At 51.7% G+C, this 18123-nt stretch overlaps 1 protein-coding gene across 1 annotated transcript in view; it reads left to right on the top strand.

Moving 5' to 3' along the window:
- Positions 1-7865: 7865 nt before the first annotated feature.
- RASGEF1C (RasGEF domain family member 1C) overlaps positions 7866-18123 on the top strand; it is a 107455-nt gene continuing 97197 nt past the window's right edge. Inside the window, exon 1 of the mRNA XM_045527715.1 lies at positions 7866-7935. The gene's annotated coding sequence lies outside the window, so the exon portion shown is untranslated. The remainder of the gene's footprint in view (positions 7936-18123) is intronic.

Here is an 18123-nt window from a genome sequence, read left to right on the forward strand (position 1 = left end):
TCGACTTATGCTGGTGTGTTTCGCACGCCATTTAATGTCATTCTAAGTAAAGAAAATTAAAATTTGAGGTGATCAACATGAACTACATTCATCTTTACATTGTTCAATGTCAGTTTTAAATGCAAACATAAGGGCATTTAACTCCTGTGTGGAATCACTGAAATTACACAATTTGCATTTTGTAGCTTATACGTGCACGTGTGTTTCATTCTGACCAGAGCAGTAGAAACGCGGCACAAACCCAGCTCAACCCGGCCTGCGCCGCTCCCGTGTCAGCCTGTGCAGGCCACATGTGCCACCCACCGTGGTCCCGCAAGACTATTGACCACGTTTTTACTGTACCTTTTCCATGTTTAGATGCATTTAGATACACAGACACTTCCCATCGTGCTACGGCTGCCTGCAGCATTCGGGACAGTCCCGCGCTGAGCAGCCTGGGCACACCATCGGCCGCACCCTCTAGGTGTGTGTGAGGACACCCTAGGGTGTTCCCACGACGATGAAATCACCTGATGACGCACTTCTCAGAACATGTCCCTGTCACTGAGCGACACAGGACTGTGTTTTCATTTCACTTCTTGATGTGCGCACGCCGCACCCACACGCTGCCCCGCTTACTGGCGGGAAGACGGCGGCCCTGGGAGGCCCCGGCGCCCGCCCCCCTCTGCCTTCTCTGTGCAGCGCAGCGCCTGGCTAACCCAGCGAGGAAACTGAGTCAGAGAAGCTGCGATCGTGTTCTTGCTCATCTGAGATTTTTGGAATGCCGGTACCTCTGTGTTGGCAGCAAAGGCAGCTCACTCGGTCATCGGGGTGGCGCACGTCCCCGGTGCTCACCTTCAGTCTGAACTGCTCTGCACCGTCGCCCTGCCAGCACGCTGTGCTCGAGAGACGTCGTGAGCCCTAAGTTCGAATGGGGTGGCAAGGAACGTAGTGGACGTGCCGAGTGAACGGACCTCCTCACAAGCACAGCTGTTGTCCTGTGGGGCTTGACTTGGAAAACACAAGTTCAAAGATCAATAGTGTAGGCTGGTGGCAGGTACCCTCCCTTCCCTAATGAAAAAGAAGAAGTCCCTCCTATCCCTCAATACCCGCCCCAAAGCTGAAACAAAGAAATTCCTCACTCCTGGCACCCACATCTCCTGACCGAAGAAGCTCCCATCCCCCAGCCCTAAGAACCTATATAAACCCACTCAGACTTCTGGGTGGGGTGGCCTCTCTGGTACCACTCCGTGGGTCCCGTGAGGCTCGCCCGGGTCCCTCTCTCGGGACTCGTTACCCCCACCTGGGAGAGCTCCGATAAAGCCTCTTTACTTATCCCTTTCAGCTCTGCTCGTCTTTCTTTCTCTGGCGCTGGCTGCTTCAGAAAAACCTTACAAACAGAATTTCAAGAGGGCAATGGCAGAGCCATAAGCCACATCCGGGGTCCCTGCAGCTGACCATGCCTCAGCCCGGGAACACTGCTGTCTCCCCTCGTCCCCCACTGGCACTTTTGCACATGTGTGGGGTCCCCTAGAAACACGTGTGAACTCCGCAGTGCCTACACAGACGCTCACTGCAGCTGCTCAGCCTTGCTTGGAGGTTCCTGTAGTGCGTACCTAAAACATCCCCGGCAGGGACATGTGTGCCCGAGGGGCCAGCCCGCTCCACCCTCACCAGGAGCCACATCCGGCCGGATCACACAGTGGGTGCCTGATTCCCATGTGCTCAGTGGGCAAACAGTTGGGCACCCCTGGTCATTCTCTGTAAGAATGTGGGTGACGTTGCTCCCTCATGGCCTAGGAAACATTTCAGTTGTCTCTGGGCTCCCTGGGAGGAGGGGCAAGTCCAGCCATAAGGTACATGAAGGACATGGTCTCAGCAATGGGTCCCCAACCTGGCTGGGCTCAGAGCCACTCCAGGCACCTACTAAGAGATCCATATTCCCTGGCCCCACCCAACCCCTGGGAGTCAGAAGTCTCAGCAGAGGCACCTGTGTTGTAAGCGAGCTCCCAGGGAAGGCCGGGGCGGCTTCGTGTCCACTCTGCCAGCCAGGCCATTGGCTCTGGGGAGCGGAGCAGCCCACGCCCGGCCTCCCTGTCTCCACCACCCTGTACGGGGCAGCCACTGGGAAGCATGGAGGTTTGGGCATGAGTGGGCCACCTGCACAAGTCGCCAGGTTTCTCTGAGCCTCTCTTGTGGAATGGTGTATGAGCTTCTTGTTGTCACTGTGGCAAATTACTACAGACTTGGTGGCTCAAGACAGCACGGTTGTATTATCTCACAGCTCTGTAGGTCAGAAGTCCGACGTGGGTCCCACTGGGCTTAACGCTCAAAGCAAGATGTCAGCGGGGCCGGTTCCTCTGGAGGCTCGGGAGGTCCTTTCTCTGCATGCCCAGCTCCAGGAGGCCACCCGCACGCCTCAGCTCACAGCCCCGTCCTCCGTCCTCAGAGCCAGAGGCGAGGCTCCTCTGAGACCCCGCTTCGCTCGCCGCGGCGCTCTCCGACCTTCCTCTTCTGCCTCCGTCTTCCACCTTTCACGACCCAGGTGACTACGTTGAGCTCACCCGGAAATCTAGGATGATCTCCCTCTCTCAAGACCCTAACCTGACCACACCTGCAAGTCCCTTTTGCCATGCGAGGGAACATATTCCCAGGCTCTGGGGATTAGGACACGGGGCATTATTCTGCCTACCACAGTGGGGTGGGTAACCCTATATCCCTTAAGTCAGCATTTCTTAAAATTTGTCATGTCTTCAGCCTGCAGCAGCGTCACCTGGGCCACTCGTTACAAATACAGAGTTCGGGGCCACCCAGAGGTCAAGCCTGAGTCCTGGGATCTGCCTTTTCCTGAATGTTCCAGGGGACTCCCACACACGTTGACACCTGCCAGCCGTGGAGAAGTGGAGCCTCGGTGCGGCCGAGCCCGGGGGGCACCCAGCAGGGGAGAGGAGGTTCCCGCCCTCGCGCCCACTGGAACCCAGCGGGAGGATCGTGGGGCAGCAGCCCCGAGGAGACGCCTCCCTGCCTGCAGACTGAGCTCTGTCGGCCACTTCCTGCGGGGACCCACACGGGTCCCTCTGACCCTCGATCTGTGTGCCTCACTCATGCCAGCAACTGAGCAGAAAGGACAGCGCGGGGAGCCACTCTGCCAGCAGGGTGCTCAGCCCTGCCTCCTCATGGTGAGGATGCTGGGTGAGGGGACTATGTCTCGGACTCTGAGAGGCCTCGGGGACCCCTGCGCTTCCATGTCCCGTTATAAACGTAAGATGGGCGACGAGTAGCCCTAGCCCAGTGAGGGCCTGGCAACCACGTAACCAGGGCTCCAGCCCTGCGGGCCACCCTGGCACACCACTTAGACTGGCGTAAGTACTGCCTGCAGGTGAGGGGACCCCAGGAGGGCAGAGCACGGGGGACATGACCCCGTGGACTTACTATGGGACCTAAGGGAGTCTGAGTGCCCCAAGGGGTGATCATGATCGCAGCAGGCAAGTTTTGCCCCCCGTGCTGAAATTTCGCCCGCCTATGCTCAGTGCAGCGGGTGGCGGCTCTGTGCCTGGCAGTGGCCTGCTTTGAGATTACGCTTTTCTTCCCAGGAATGTTCCTTGAATTCTGAGCGTATGTTCAGCCTTCAGACAGGAGCAACCTGAAAGCACGGCGTGTGCGTGAGTTCTGTGCCCAGCAAGAGAATTCTGAGGCACTTCCTCCTGTCCAGCTCCCCAAAGGGTCTCCAATAGGCAGGGCTTCTGTTGGCCATGATGGTGACCATCCTCATAACGCACCCTTTCTGGGCGGTCCCTCCTTCCCCAGCTCCCTGGGATCCCCTCCTACATAAGCAACCTGCACCCACATCTCAGGCTCTGCTTCTGGGGTATCCCATCTGCGGTACCTTCCTTCAGCCTCAGGCCGCTCTGTTTGGAACCTTGTGATGGCTGCTGGGGACCCAGATTGGGACCAGACCCACACTCACCCAACACACACATGCACACAACACCACACACATGCACACATGTGCACACAGCACCACACACAGCACTACACACATGTGCACAGCACACACATGCACACAGCACCACACACATGCACATACTACACACCACACACACATGCACACACCACACACATGCACACAACACCACATACATACACGCAGCACCACACACATGCACATAGCACTACACACATGCACATAGCACTACACACATGCACACAGTACCACATACATGTAGCACTACACACATGCACACACCACACATATGCACATAGCACCACATACATACATGCAGCACCACACACATGCACACGCACTGCACATGCACACAGCACAACACATGCACACAACACCACATACATGCATGCAGCACTACACACATGCACACACCACAGACATGCACGTAGCACCACACACATACACACAACAGTGCATGACACCACATACACTCACACCACACAATGCACATAACACTCATACATGCACATAACACCACACACATGCACACAGAACCACACATATTCACCACACATTACATACACACATTATACACATATGAGCTGCACGTACAGAGCACATGCATAGAACAACGACCACACACACTGCATACACACACACACACACACACACACACTGGACACAACAGGAACACACACGTGCATAGGCACACACACGCTTGTTTTCTTGCTCCTACCGAGTATCTCCCCAGACTCAGTGGGCAGGCAGGGCGCTGAACTGTGAGGGATAATTAAATGTGACCTCCAGCAGCAGCTGGCTATGTGATGACTTTCTACTGGAGGCTTGCGCTTGTAATGTTAACAACTCTGGAGAGTTTTCACCAGCCCCAAGAATGGAAGAGTTGCGGGTTGTGCTAAGAAAGCGCATTGATGAGTTCTGTCCTTACTGTTCTCTGATTTTACTGGGGATCCTGCTCAGCATCCTCGCTGCTGGCAGCCTCTTTCCTGAGTCACCTACTATGGCTGTGCCAAGAGCAGGGTGCAGATGTGCTGCCAAGGGTTCGTAGGCTCCCGGTCCTGCCTGTGTCCACCACCACCAGAACCCGAGACTGTCCTTCCCTCCCCCCAGGGCCCACATCACACTCTGAACCCGCAAGTCCAGCCACCTGCAGATGGCCCCAAATCCCCCTGGCCCCACAGTTTCAGCAGATCCTGCCTGCTGTGCAGGGGCACCTGGCCCTCCCTGGGAAAGGTGCCCCACTGCCCCTGCCAGACCTCAGCACTGTGTCCCTTCCCACGCGTTCTTCTCATCCTCCCATGGCCCAGCCCTGCGGCTCCCCAACAAATAGCCCTTGGGCCTGTCCCATCTCCCGCCTATGCTAGGTCTGTCCTCAGCTCTCCCTGCCCACCTCCTGCTGGGCTCCTGCCACTGCCTATCCCCAAGTGGCTCTCAGTGGACAATGACCCTGGCCCCACCAACCCAGTGCTGAACAGGGGGCAAACTCAGAGCTCCCAGAGCCACACATGTGTGTGAGGTGTCATCTGGGCCAGAGGCAACCAAGGAAGAAGCCAGGGGTGCTGAGAGAGGCCAAGACCTGTGCAGCTGGGGACAGCACCCCCTCCTGCTGGGGGTGCTGCTGGCGGTGCCTGCCTCTGAGGCCAGACCCAGAGGGCAGAACCTAGCTCCTCTGCCCCGGAGCCCCACTGGGCCTGTTCCCTTCCAGCCTGGCTCCTAGCACTCTCCAGCCTTCTTTGTTTTCTGCAAAAAATCCATGCTGGCCACAGGCCTTGTCCTGCAACCCCTCTGCCCAGCGCCCTGCCACCGGCTTCAAGGCTGGCTCCTCGCTGCTTGAGTGGAGGAGGCTTTGCCTGAGCCCTTCCTTCCCACACTCAGTGCCCGGCCAGGGTGGGTCTATTCTGCCGATATGGTTAGTTCTCAGCCTCCCCTCTCTAAACTGTGTGCTCTGAGCAGGAGGGACTCGTGTCCTGCTCACTGCCATATCCCCAGTGCCTGCCACGGCGCCTGCGCACACAGGCCTCAGTAGATGTCCACAAGGTGGATGTCTTGGGTGGGGGTGGGGGCCTCGGATGCGCAGTCTCTGTCCCAGTGCTCTGTAGTGAAGAAGGAAGTTGGGCTGGTGGGGAGTGGTGGGGCCAACATGTCCCAGGGTCAGGCTGTAGCGCCTGCTGCCAGCATCCCCCCAAACTGGGACAGCTCCAAGCAGAGCCTCACACCTGCCCCCAGGTTCTAAGTCACACCTGCGGCAGCAGAGACGGCAGCACATGCCACATCTTCAGCTGAGGCCTAGCAGGGAGAAGACAAGGGAGACCTCAGGGGACACAGCCGTCTCCCCTGTCCCTGGGCATATTCCTGCCTCACTCACCCATGTGGGACCTCAAGCTGTGGCCATGGACAAGTTCATGCTTGTGTTTCAGCTGCTCTGCCAAGCACCGTCCTGCCCCAAGCCTGCTGAATGTGTGTGACGCTACTGTGTTGCAGACTCCGCAGGGCATGAAACCAACCTGCCCTTGCCTCTTCTGAGAGAGAGCACCTTTGGCCCATGCCAGAGACGGTCTCTTCCCGGCTTTCAAAGTGATAACACCAACAAAGCTCTCCTTTTTGCTCTTCAGCCATCCTGGTGGTCTTTCAGATGATACTACAACCCACATCGATCCTAATATTTCGGTATGCCCCAGGCAAGTGCCTGCTCCCTCCAGGCCTCAGTTTCCCCAACGGTGGGAGAAATGGGCTGGGCTCTGTTGTTTTTACCTATCCATTCTTCTGGAAACAACCCTCAGGGCATGCTTGGGCAGCACCCTGTTCCACCCTCAGGGCTGACACAGAGCCAGCGCCAGCCCCAGCTGCAGTGCGGCAACACCCAGGCCTGTCATCCTCACCTTGGGGCTGCAGAAATGGCCGGCGCTGGGCTCCCCTGAGCCTGCAAATGCCAGCCCTGGGCTCTCCCTGCAACGATCAGGTAGATGCGCCCTTTCTGAGGGTGTCAACCCAGAGCTGCTGCGGGCCATGCTGCCCCAGAAGGACTCGGAGGTGGGGGAGGTGGGCCCCCCAGCACCTGGATCTAGCTACTCCTGAAAGCAGCAGACCTTGGCTTTTCCTGCTCCAGGAGCCAATACATTCTTTTTGGTTATGCAAGTTGGTTGAGTTTCCTGCCACATCTCATCTGGCAGATCCTGACTGAAGTAGAGGACAGATGTCCCGACATCTCCACAGGGACAAACCAAGAAATTTTTATTGTCCAGGTCCAACTAGTTCACGAAGGTCGCTGCATCCTGACAGGCCCCCTCTCCCTTTCTAAAGGTGACCCGCACAGCGCCAGCCTCTGTGTCTTCGGAGTGCCGGTCCACCCTCCGCGTGGGCCGGTTTCCTGGGCTTTCCCTCCCTCCGCCGTCGGGGGCCGCTGGCTGGGGTGGAGTGTGCGTGCAGTCTCCCTAGAGGCCACCCTGTGCCGTGGGACTCAGGGACACAGACAACGCGAAGTTCCGGCCATGGTAGAAGGGGGAGCCCAGAGGAGCGCCCAGAGTCCGGCCTTGAGGAAAGAGGGTGACCCGGGACTCGGGGCGCCAGAGGCTCGCCAGGTGAGGGGTGGTGGAGGCAAGCGGGTGCAGAGTCCGCAGGAACCACGCTGGTGGCGGGGCACGGCTGGCCTGTGGGACCGGCCACAGGGGTGGGAGGCGGGGCGCGGCGGAGGGTCCCGGACGCAGGGCTGGGCGTTTGGCCCTGAGGCGTGGGAGGCGGCGGGCAGGCGAGCAGGCAGGCTGCGTGGCGGGGCTCTCGCAGCTCCACCCGCGCCCTCCCGCTCCGCGCTGCCCCGAGTGGCCACGAGGGGCGCCGCGCCGCGCTGCTCCGGGCGGGCCGCCAGGCGCTCGGGCAGGCTGCGCCGGGAGAGGGCGGGCGGCGGCGGGCGGCGGCCCGGGTCCGCGGCGCCGAGGGTCGCAGCGGGCGCTGTGCACGGGCCGGGCCCGGGGGTCGGGCGCGCCGGGAGCCGGTGAGTGGCGGCGAGGCCAGCTGGGACACCAGGCTGCGGGCCGGGGCGCGGGGGGCGCGGGCGCTGGAGAGCGGCTGCGGGCGGCGCGGGGCGCGGGGCTGTGGGTGAGGCCCGGAGCGTAGGTGCGGGCGCCGCTCGCCGCGGGGGAAGGCGGGCGTCGGGCCCCTGGTGGGGACGCGCGGGCCTGACCCGGGTCACAGGTGCGCGCGCGGGTGGCAGTGCGCGTGGCCGGCTGGCCGGCTGGGCCCCGAGCGCGGCGCACGTGAGTGTGCAGCCCGCGCTGCGGGCCTACGCGGCGCGTGAACGTGCCGGGAGGGCGCGTGGCGTGCGCCAGGTCAGCGGGGCCGGGGCCGCGCAGTGGTGGAGACTGGAGGCGCCTGCGGTGCTGGGGAGGGGACCGGCGGAGGGCACAGCCCAGCAGCCTTTCGGGGACCCGGCTCTGCTGCGTGTCCCCAGCCCCTCCATTCGGCGTGAGAAGCAAGCTTCTTTCAGCCACTCGAGTGGCGAGAAAAGCCGGCCTGGACCCAGAGCCTCTACCCGCAGTAGACCTCAGTTTCCCCGTCTGTGAAACGGGCACAGCAAGGCGGAGCGGCGGGGTGCTTGAGAAGAAGGGAAAGGGCCTTGGCCATGTCGTCACTGAGGCTGGGATGGGATCTCAGGAAGGGACCGGTGCTGCCATCAGAGGGCCTGCAGGAACAGTGAGGTCTGCGGGTGGGCTCTGCTTGCGGCCCTCACGCAGTGACAGCGGACAGGATGGAGGGGCCGCCTGGTGCGCTCTTGTCTGTGATTAGGCGGGGAAGGGGAGGCTGCGGGGGCGCTGGGAGCTCAGCGGGGGGCTGTCGGTGTGGGGAAGACAGACCTGGCAAGTTGGGGTGACGGGTGTTCTGCTAGCCTTGGGACCTCCAGGCGGGAGAAGCCACTGAGGCTCAGAGAGGTGGCACGACTCGTTCAGTGGACCCGCAAAGCTGAGGTCCCAGCTCCGCCGGGACTGGCTCCGAGAGCGGCGCTTCAGCCGCCGGCCGGGCTGCGGGCGTCGTTGGGTTGAGCAGCTGCCGTGGCTGCCGGCGAGCGCGGGAGCCAGAGTGGCGGGGGCTGAAGGGCGAGGCGGGGAGGCAGGCCGGCCGGGCGCAGGTGCTCCGAGACGGCGAGTGGGGCGGGCGGAGCCTTCGTCGCCGGCGAGGCGTCCCCAGGCGTCCCCGCGGGCGAGCTCTGCGGGCTGCAGGGAAGGCCGATCCACGGAGAAGCTCCGAGGGAACAGCGCGTGTGAGAGCCCCGAGGCAGGCACGGGCGGCGGAGGGGCGCCCCTGGGGCGGCCGTGGGGTCTGGTTGCGGGGGGCGGTCCAGGGGCTCCTGGGGTGCGGGGACGAGGAGGCGGAGAGAGATTCGCGGGAGGAGCCGACAGATGGGCTGCAGGCAGGCTTGGGTGCTGGCAGGACCAGACACGGAGCAGGGTCTCCTGCGGGGTGTCAGCTGCGGGGGAGCCTGGCTGGGGTCCCCGCGCGGCTCCCGGCTCGCGGGGCAGGGGCGCCGCCTGGAGTTGGCGGAGATGAAATCGGGCGCTGGGTGTTTGGGTTCCGCTCGCGTCAGGCCCTCTGTAGCCTGGTGCCTGCCTCCGCCTCCCAGTCCGCGGCCCCTAGGTGAGCGCAGGGCCCGCCTGGGCCTGGACCCGGATTCAGCCGTTTCTCCAAGAAGCCTCGGGTCCTTTAAGCGTGAGGCGGGGGGAGCGGTTAGAACCAGCATCTGGGCTTGGATGTGCTCGCTGCCTCTAGGTTTTGTCAGTGAACTGAGCCAAGGCATCTTTTTCTTAAACTAAATATTAATATTTTCATTCCCTTTCTCCCACAGTGAGAACCTTGTCCTCCAAAGCATCAATATATTTAATAATTTGCTTAATCCTAGATTGCACCCCAAAATAGTTTCAGAATTACTACATCCAAACCTCCATCCATCAAAACCTACTATGTCAACTTCAGTATTTCTCTGGATGTGCAAAGTACTATGTGATTGTGTTATCAATCTGATACACTGTTACCTTCATGTGTTTTTGTTTGGATTCAATTTGTTTTTTTTTTCTTTAGACTTTATGGTATAATTTTGTCATTTAAATACATAAAACATTTATATGATTCAAAGGTCAAAACTATAAAAAAGGCTATACTGAGAAGTCTCAATCCATGCCCATGTCTTCCTCCCCATTCCTACATTGTAGGTGACCATTTAACATAGTTTCTTGGTTTATCCTTCCTGAGTTTCTTTTCTCAAATAAGCCATTTATGCATTCTCACAAAAATTGGCATAAACCTCTCCTTGTTTTTTTCAATTAAAAATATAGCCTGAAAATCACTTCTTCACCTGTTCTTACCTGTTCCTCATTCATTTTTATAGCATCACGTGGCTGTACTATAGTTTAGTTAACTTGTACCCTGTGGATAGATATTTGGACTTTTTCCAGCTTTTGTTATTAAAAATAATGGATAACCTTGAGCCTGTGCAGTTCATATTTGTGGAGGTATATGTTTAGAACAACTTCCTGAAAGTGGGTAGATATGGGTTTATTTTCTTAGATATCCCCCACGTACTTGTCAAGGGGCTGTACCCTCTTGCACTCCTACCACCAACATATAACTCTCTGTTTCCCCCACATCCTTGCTGGTCTGAGAGCTGAGAAGGAGTATTTCAGTGTATTTTAAATTTACATTTCTATTATTAAGAATGAAACTGGACATCTTTTCATCTAGATTTTGAATCATAATTAGAATTTTCCCACCACCCCAATTCTAAAGCAACCATCTGTGTTTTCTAATACTTGTTTTTTTTTGTTTGTTTGTTTTGGTTTTTTTGAGATGGAGTCTTGCTCTGTTGCCCAGGCTAGAGTGCCGTGACATCAGCCTAGCTCATATCAACCTCAAAGTCCTGGGCTCAAGCAATCCTCCTGCCTCAGCCTCCCGAGTAGCTGGGACTACAGGTATATACCACCACACCTGGCTGCTTTTTCTACATATTTTTAGTTGTCCAGCTAGTTTCTTTCTATTTTTAGTAGAGACGGGGGTCTCGCTCTTGCTCAGGCTGGTCTCAAACTCTTGACCTTGAGTGATCCTCCCTCCTCGGCCTCCCAGGGTGCTGGGATTACAGGCGTGAGCCACTGTGCCCGGCCACTTGTTTGGTTTTGTACTTAGTCTACAGATCTCATTTAATCTTTTTCTAAATGTCTATCCCAATACCATTTGTTGGGAGTTAGTTACTTTCCCAGCAAAACATGCCCCAAGGCAGGATTGTCACAAGGGATTTGGAAATAAAGAAATAATATAAACGGAGAAATGATTGAGATGGAGACAAAGTGTAGTTTAAATGATGGGGGATTTAGGGAATCTTTAGCATTTTTGTGAGCTGTGAGGTCAAGAGTGAAGTCTCGTATTAGTGTGTATTGGTACAGTAAATAGTTGTCTTTTATTAAAGAATTATATGTACAGCTCATTTTTTGAGGTTTTTGGGGGAATCTTAATTTTGTCTATAAGAATAGACCATTAGGCCGGGCGCGGTGGCTCACGCCTGTAATTCTAGCTCTCTGGGAGGCTGAGGCGGGAGGATTGCTTGAGCTCAGGAGTTCGAGACCAGCCTGAAAAAGGGTGAGACCCTGTCTCTGCTAAAAATAGAAAAATTAGCCAGGCATGGTGGTGCATGCCTGTAGTCCCAGCTACTCGGGAGGCTGAGGCAGGAGGATCGCTTGAGCCCAGGAGTTGGAGGTTGCTGTGAGCTAGGCTGACACCACAGCACTCACTCTAGCCCAGGCAAGAGAGTGAGACTCTGTCTCAAAACAAAAGGAAAAAAAAAAAAAAGAATAGACCGTTACACAATTTTTTTTAAGATAAGTATGTTAAGCCCTAGGTTAAAAACAGACCTAGCTGAGTATATAAATTAAAGATAAAATGTATAAAATGAGAACACTGAATCTGTGTATTACTCTAATTTACTTCTTTTAAACACAGAAACATGTAGTCAGGACTGAAGCAGGAATAGCCTTGAAGTTTAGGATAGTTCCAGCTGCACGTTATCTGCTGGGCAGGCATTTTAATCAGCTTCTGCATCAAGGACCCAAACGGAGCTTCTGCCTTGCAAAAAAGATCAAGGCAATGGCCGGCAGCAAAGGAGAAACATTGCTTTGCAAACGTCCGCTGACAATGCCTCCCTTGTTGGGAGCGGCTTCTATTCTGTGAACTATAATGTCTACAGATTCCTTCAAGACAAAGCCCTGCAAAACCCCTGAAATCTTTTCACGTCTCTCAAAACCCCTGAAATCTTTTCACGTCTCTTAGCCTGCTTCCCGACAACCATTTACTTAAAAGGCCATCTTTTCTCCAATGATCCGAAATGCACCTTGATCATATACTAAATATCCAAGCACTAGGCCTCTATTTCTAGGCTTTCTCGTCTGTTTCACAGGTGTGTCTATTCACATACTGATACACTAATGAAAGTGTTGAGAGAAAGAGGGGTGGGGGAAGGGAGAGAGAAAGCATTTAAAGCAAGGAAGACTGTATTCAAGACCATTACAATAGGGGGCAGAGACTGAACTCAACTCTCCTTTGTTCTGTTTTACTATCTGGTGGCTCTACTTCCTTTCACTGCTTTTTATTTCAAGGATTTCCTAGCTATTCCTACATAGGCTGGTATTTTTTGGGAGGGGAGATCATATTAAGTTTGTATATTAACTTCAAGATAATTGGCATCTTTAAGAAGTTGAGTCATCTTATCTGAAAACAAAAGGTATCTTTATGTTTGTTCAAGACTACTTTCAGGAGTATTTTGAAGTTTTCCCCATTTAGGTTTTTCACATTTCTTGTTAAGTTTATTCATGAGTATTTGCCTTGTTTATTGCTATTATACATGTTTTTTCTTCTGATCGGTTATTGTTTATATATGTTATTTTATATCTCTCTTACTAAATGCTTTTATTGTTAGTCTTACCTTTGATTCCCTTAGATAGTTCAGGTATTCTGTCATCTACAAATTCAAATAATTTTACTTCCTTACTGATTTTTATGTATCTATTGCTTTCTTTTATCTAATTAAATTGGCTGAATACTCCCAATTCAATCTTAAATGTTGGCTGAAGTGGGTATCCTTACCTTGTTCCTGATCCTAGTGAAAAGGCCTCTGGTACTTCCCCTGTTAAGAAAGACGCTGACTTTAGGATGGGGATATACAAGAGAGAAAGAGTGAGTGGGGCAGGGGGCAGAAGAAGAGAGAAGAGAAAAGAAAAGAGAAAAAAAAGAAAGAAAGAATGTTAAGGGAGTATCCATTAATTCCTATTTTATTGGGTGGTTTTTTAAAATCAGGAATGGATGTTGACTTTTGGTGAAGTCATATTTGGAGATAATTATATGATATTAATATTTCTCCTTAGCACTACTAACATGATAAATCATTTTAATGAATTTCCTAATATTAGGCCTGGAACTAGGGTGAGGCAAATAATAAGACATAAAATATATGAATATATATGAATACTAAGCCATCCTTGCATTCCTGAAATAAATTCCACTTGGCATGATGTATTAGGTTTTAATACAGTTGTACTAGTTATCTACTGAGTATAAAAAGTTACCATAGACTTGGTGGCTTAAGGCAACACATGTTTATTATTTCATAGTTTCTATGGATCAGGAGTCCAGGCACGGCTTAGTGGGGTTTCTGCTGGTGTTGGTCAGGACTGAGTTCTCATCCAGAGACTCAACTAGAGAAGGATTTGCTTTTCCACTCCTGTGGTTGTTGGCAGCATTTAGTTCTTTGTAGTTATAGGATTCAGAGCCTAATTTTTTTTACTGAATGTTGGCTGGAGGCCACCCTAAACTTCTAGAGGTCACCTACAGTTCCTAGGGACCCTTTGCAGTTCCTTGCCATGCGGCCTCCCTAGCCTGGCTGCTTAGTACACCCCAGCCAGCAGAGTCTCTAGAGAGAGTCTAGTAGGAAGACAAAGTCATGACAAAACATAACATAGCATTATAAAACACACATAATGTAACAACATAACTGAATCCCAAGTGATATCCCGTCACTTTTGCCGTGGTCTCTTGGTTAGAGGAAAGTCAAAGACCCCTCTACTCCCAAGGGTAGAAAACCAAGAGACAAGGGATCGTGCAGATGAGTGCTATGGAGACTCTGCCACACTAGGGCTGGATTCTGATTGCTAATGTTTATTTTTGCTAAAGTTTCCTCGGTCATCCTTTGGTTGGACAAAGCTAAGCTTCTGATCAGTTCCTTAAGAAAGGTTCATGAGCACAGTATTCCCTGATTTCTTTCTATACCCTTGACACTTGGCTCACACTTTCTTTCCCTAAATTTGTTAAAATGTTATGGGTTGTAACATTTGCACTTTGTTGTCAAGAAGTCTGATATAAACATGCTTTTTTTCCTTTGTAAGTGGCTTGATTGTTTTTCTGGAACTCCAAAGGATTTTTTTTCTTTACTTTCAAAGTCTAATTATTTTATTAGATATTATCTTGGAATTAATCACATTTGGGATCAGTTTTCTCAGGTATGTGGGGGTCCCTTTGACTATGCAAATTTGAGTCTTCTTTGATTTCTAGAAATTTTTCTTGGATTATGGTGTTAAATGTTAATTATGTACTATTATTTTGTTTTTCTTCTTCAGGGATTCCAATAATATGTATGTATGTTAGATCTTTTTTCCTCTGTCTTCTATAGCTATCATTTTCTCTATAATTATCTTTACTACTTTATTTCATTTTTGTTTTGTGATTGGTTTCATTCATTTCCTTAATGAACATTATTAATTTTTCAGTTAAATCTATTCTCCCTAAGAGAACTTCTAATTCAGTTTTCATTTCTAGGCTGATTTTGTCTTTTTCTTCCTTTTTTCCCCTGAGTTCAGGCAACTCTAATTTCATGTTTACCTATTTTTTTGTCCATTCTGTTGAGTTTTTGAATTTATAGCTTAGGGTTTTTTTTTAATGTGTCTGAATGTTTTCTTAGGGTATCTTAGTCTGTTCAGGCTGCTATAACAAAATACCATAAACCTGGTGACCTGGTGGTTTATAAACAACAGAAACTTATGTCTCACAGTTCTGGAGGCTGGAAGTACAGCAGATTAGATGTCTGATGAAGGCCCACTTCCTGGGTCATAGACAGCTCTTCCCAGTGTAACCTCACATGGCAGAAGGAGGAAGAGATCTCTCTGGGGCCTCTTTTATAAGGGCACTTTATCTCATTCATGAGGGCTCTGCCAAAGGCTCCATCCCAGATATCATCACATTGGGAATTAGGCTTTGACATACAAATTCTTTTTTTAATTTCAGAATATTACGGGGGTACAAATGTTTTGGTTACATGAATTGCCTTTGCATTGCCAGAGTCACAACTACAAGCATGCCCATCCCCCAGACAGTGCACACCGAACCCATTAGGTATGAATTTACCCCACCCTGCCTCCCCCCACATCTGCCTGACACCTGATGAATGTTACTTCCATATGTGCATATGTGTTGATAGATTAGTACCAATTTGATGGCGAGCACATGTGGTGTTTGTTTTTCCATTCTTGTGATACTTCACTTAGAAGAATGGGCTCCAGCCCCATCCAGGTTAATACAAGAGGTGGTAGGTAGCTCACCACTTTTTTTGTGGCTGAGTAGAAATCCATGGTATACATATACTACATTTTATTAATCCACTCATGTGTTGATGGGCACTTGGGTTGTTTCCACATCTTTGCAATCATGAATTGTGCTGCTATGAACATTCAAGTGCAGATGTCTTTATTATAGAATGCCTTTTTTTCCTTTGGGTAGATAACCAGTGGTGGGATTGCTGGATCAAATGGTAGTTCTACTTTTAGTTCTTTGAGGTATCTCCATACTGTTTTCCACAGAGGTTGCACTAGTTTGCAGTCCCACCAGCAGTGTATGAGTGTTCCTATCTCTCCGCATCCATGCCAACATTTGTTGTTTTGGGACTTCTTGATAAAAGCCAATCTCACTGAAGTTAAGTGATATCTCATTGTGGTTTTGATTTGCATTTCCCTGATGACTAGAGATGCTGAGTATTTTTTCATGTGTTTGTTGGCCATTAGTCTATTTTCTTTTGAAAAGTTTCTGTTCATGTCCTTTGCCCACTTTTTAATGGGGTTGTTTGATTTGTTTTCTTGCTGATTTTCCTGAGTTCTGTATAGATTCTAGTTATCAGTCCTTTATTGGATATAGCATGTGAATATTTTCTCCCATTCTGTAGGTTGTCTGTTCACTCTAATGATAGTTTCCTTGGCTGTACAGAATCTTTTTATTTTTATCAGGTCCCATTTGTTTATTTTTGTTGTTGCTGTGATTGCTTTTGGGGTATTCTTTGACATAAGAATTTTCAGGGACACAAATATTCAGTCTATAGCATAAGGCAAATCAAGTCAAGATGTTGTGTTACATTTTTCCCCTTGTAAATTGTGGGGAGAATTAGTGTTGGCTCCTTATATTGGCTCTATATGGATATTACCTATTAACTTAGAAATATCATTGTTTGCCTAGACTGATAATAGTAGATGACTATAAGCAGGAGTTGGGGATTTGGGGACCATGGTAGGCTTCCTAGTTCAAGAGTGCCTCTCACGTTGAGATAGTGAAATGCAGTGTCTTCACTTGGCGTCCCTGGGGAAGCGGCAGCAGTTGTGTGGTTTCTGAGCTTACAGTGCACTTTTGTTTCTATGGGTCCTTGAATTTCCATGCTTGCTTCTTCCTATCCATTGCTACCAATGCTCCAAGGGCTGCCTTTGCTTCCAAGCCACATGCCTGTCCCCTAGAAGCAGGGCCTTTCGGAGACGACCACCTCTGTCCCCAAACACTTCCATCTCATTTCCCCAGCAGCCAGTGCCAAGATCCCTGGTCTCAGACTGGCTCTAAGTCTCTCCCTATGCAGGGTGGGGCTTTGTCCTAGCTCTTGGCCCCAGCTCCCCTCTCCTCTTTCTCTTGTCTCTGCCTGACCCCCACTGCCCCCACCAATACTGGTGTGGGCTCTGGAGCCAATTCTGAGGCTGGGGTTTCCTTTCCTGACTCCCGCCGACCAGAGATATGCAGCGTCCTCCCCCTGCTGAGGGAGTGGGCGTGTTACATCTGCTCCCCTGCTTGGTCTGCCTTGGCTGTTATCGAGGAGAGGATTGGGTATAGGTGGCTGCTGCTGTCTCTGAGGACCTGGAGATGTCCCCTGACCTTGTTACTTGGAAAAGTTTCATGAAGATTGATGTAGTCGTCACTTAAATCCATCCTTTTTTCATGGTTTGGGATATTTGCTTTATCTCACTGCTTGTTATTTTTGCCGAACCATTGAAGAGTAAGTTATGGGATCATGACATCAGCATCACCTTAGAACCAGGAAATCTTCTACCAAGCCACAAGCTGAATTGCACACTCAAGAAATTTAACATTAACACAAAAATATTTTCTCATATACAGTCAATATTCAGCTTTCCTCAGTTGCCCTAATAATGTCCTTTCTGGCCTTATTTTAAAATCCAGGACCCAATCAGTGATCAAGCATTGCATTTGTTTGTTGTGTCTTTTAGATCCTTTTACTCTACAACAGTCCTTCCACATTTTTTTCATCTTTCCTGACATAGACTGTTTTGAAAGCTCCATATCAATTTTCTCCCAGTCTGGATTTGTTGGACTCTTGCTTTGAAACTCAATTCAGTCTAAGTGTTTTGGGTCACAGTTGTTTTAAAATTATAGAATATGATGCTCCTGTAGGAGGAGAAGTCCACCCCACCTTCCACCTTCCCTCCTGGGGGCTGCGTGTCTGCTGGGGTGGGAGAGGAAAGGAGTGGTCCCTCCGGCTGAGACCACTGGGGGGCTGTGGCCTGAAGGCTTCACTAGGGTGTCCTGTGCTATTGTTGGGCTCCTGCCTCAGTTTCCCTTCCAAGTCCCCTTACTATGACTGTGTCCTTCCCAGGGCTGCCTCCTACTCCCCCAGCCTCTAGGCCTGCCCCTGCAGGCCCAGCTCTGCCTCACTGGGTCCCCTCTCCCAGCAAAGGTGCCTGCCATCCCCATTTCACACAGGGCCCCCCCAAGGACCCCACAGGCAACCTAATGCAGCAGAAAGTGCCTAGGTCATGAAGGCCCAGGTCTGAACCCACCCGCTGTGGTCTGAATGTGTCCCCCCAGAATTCACATGTTGAAACTTTAGTATTAAG

Source organism: Lemur catta, chromosome 16 (assembly GCF_020740605.2).
Source record: "Lemur catta isolate mLemCat1 chromosome 16, mLemCat1.pri, whole genome shotgun sequence".
Classification (NCBI taxonomy): domain Eukaryota; kingdom Metazoa; phylum Chordata; class Mammalia; order Primates; family Lemuridae; genus Lemur; species Lemur catta.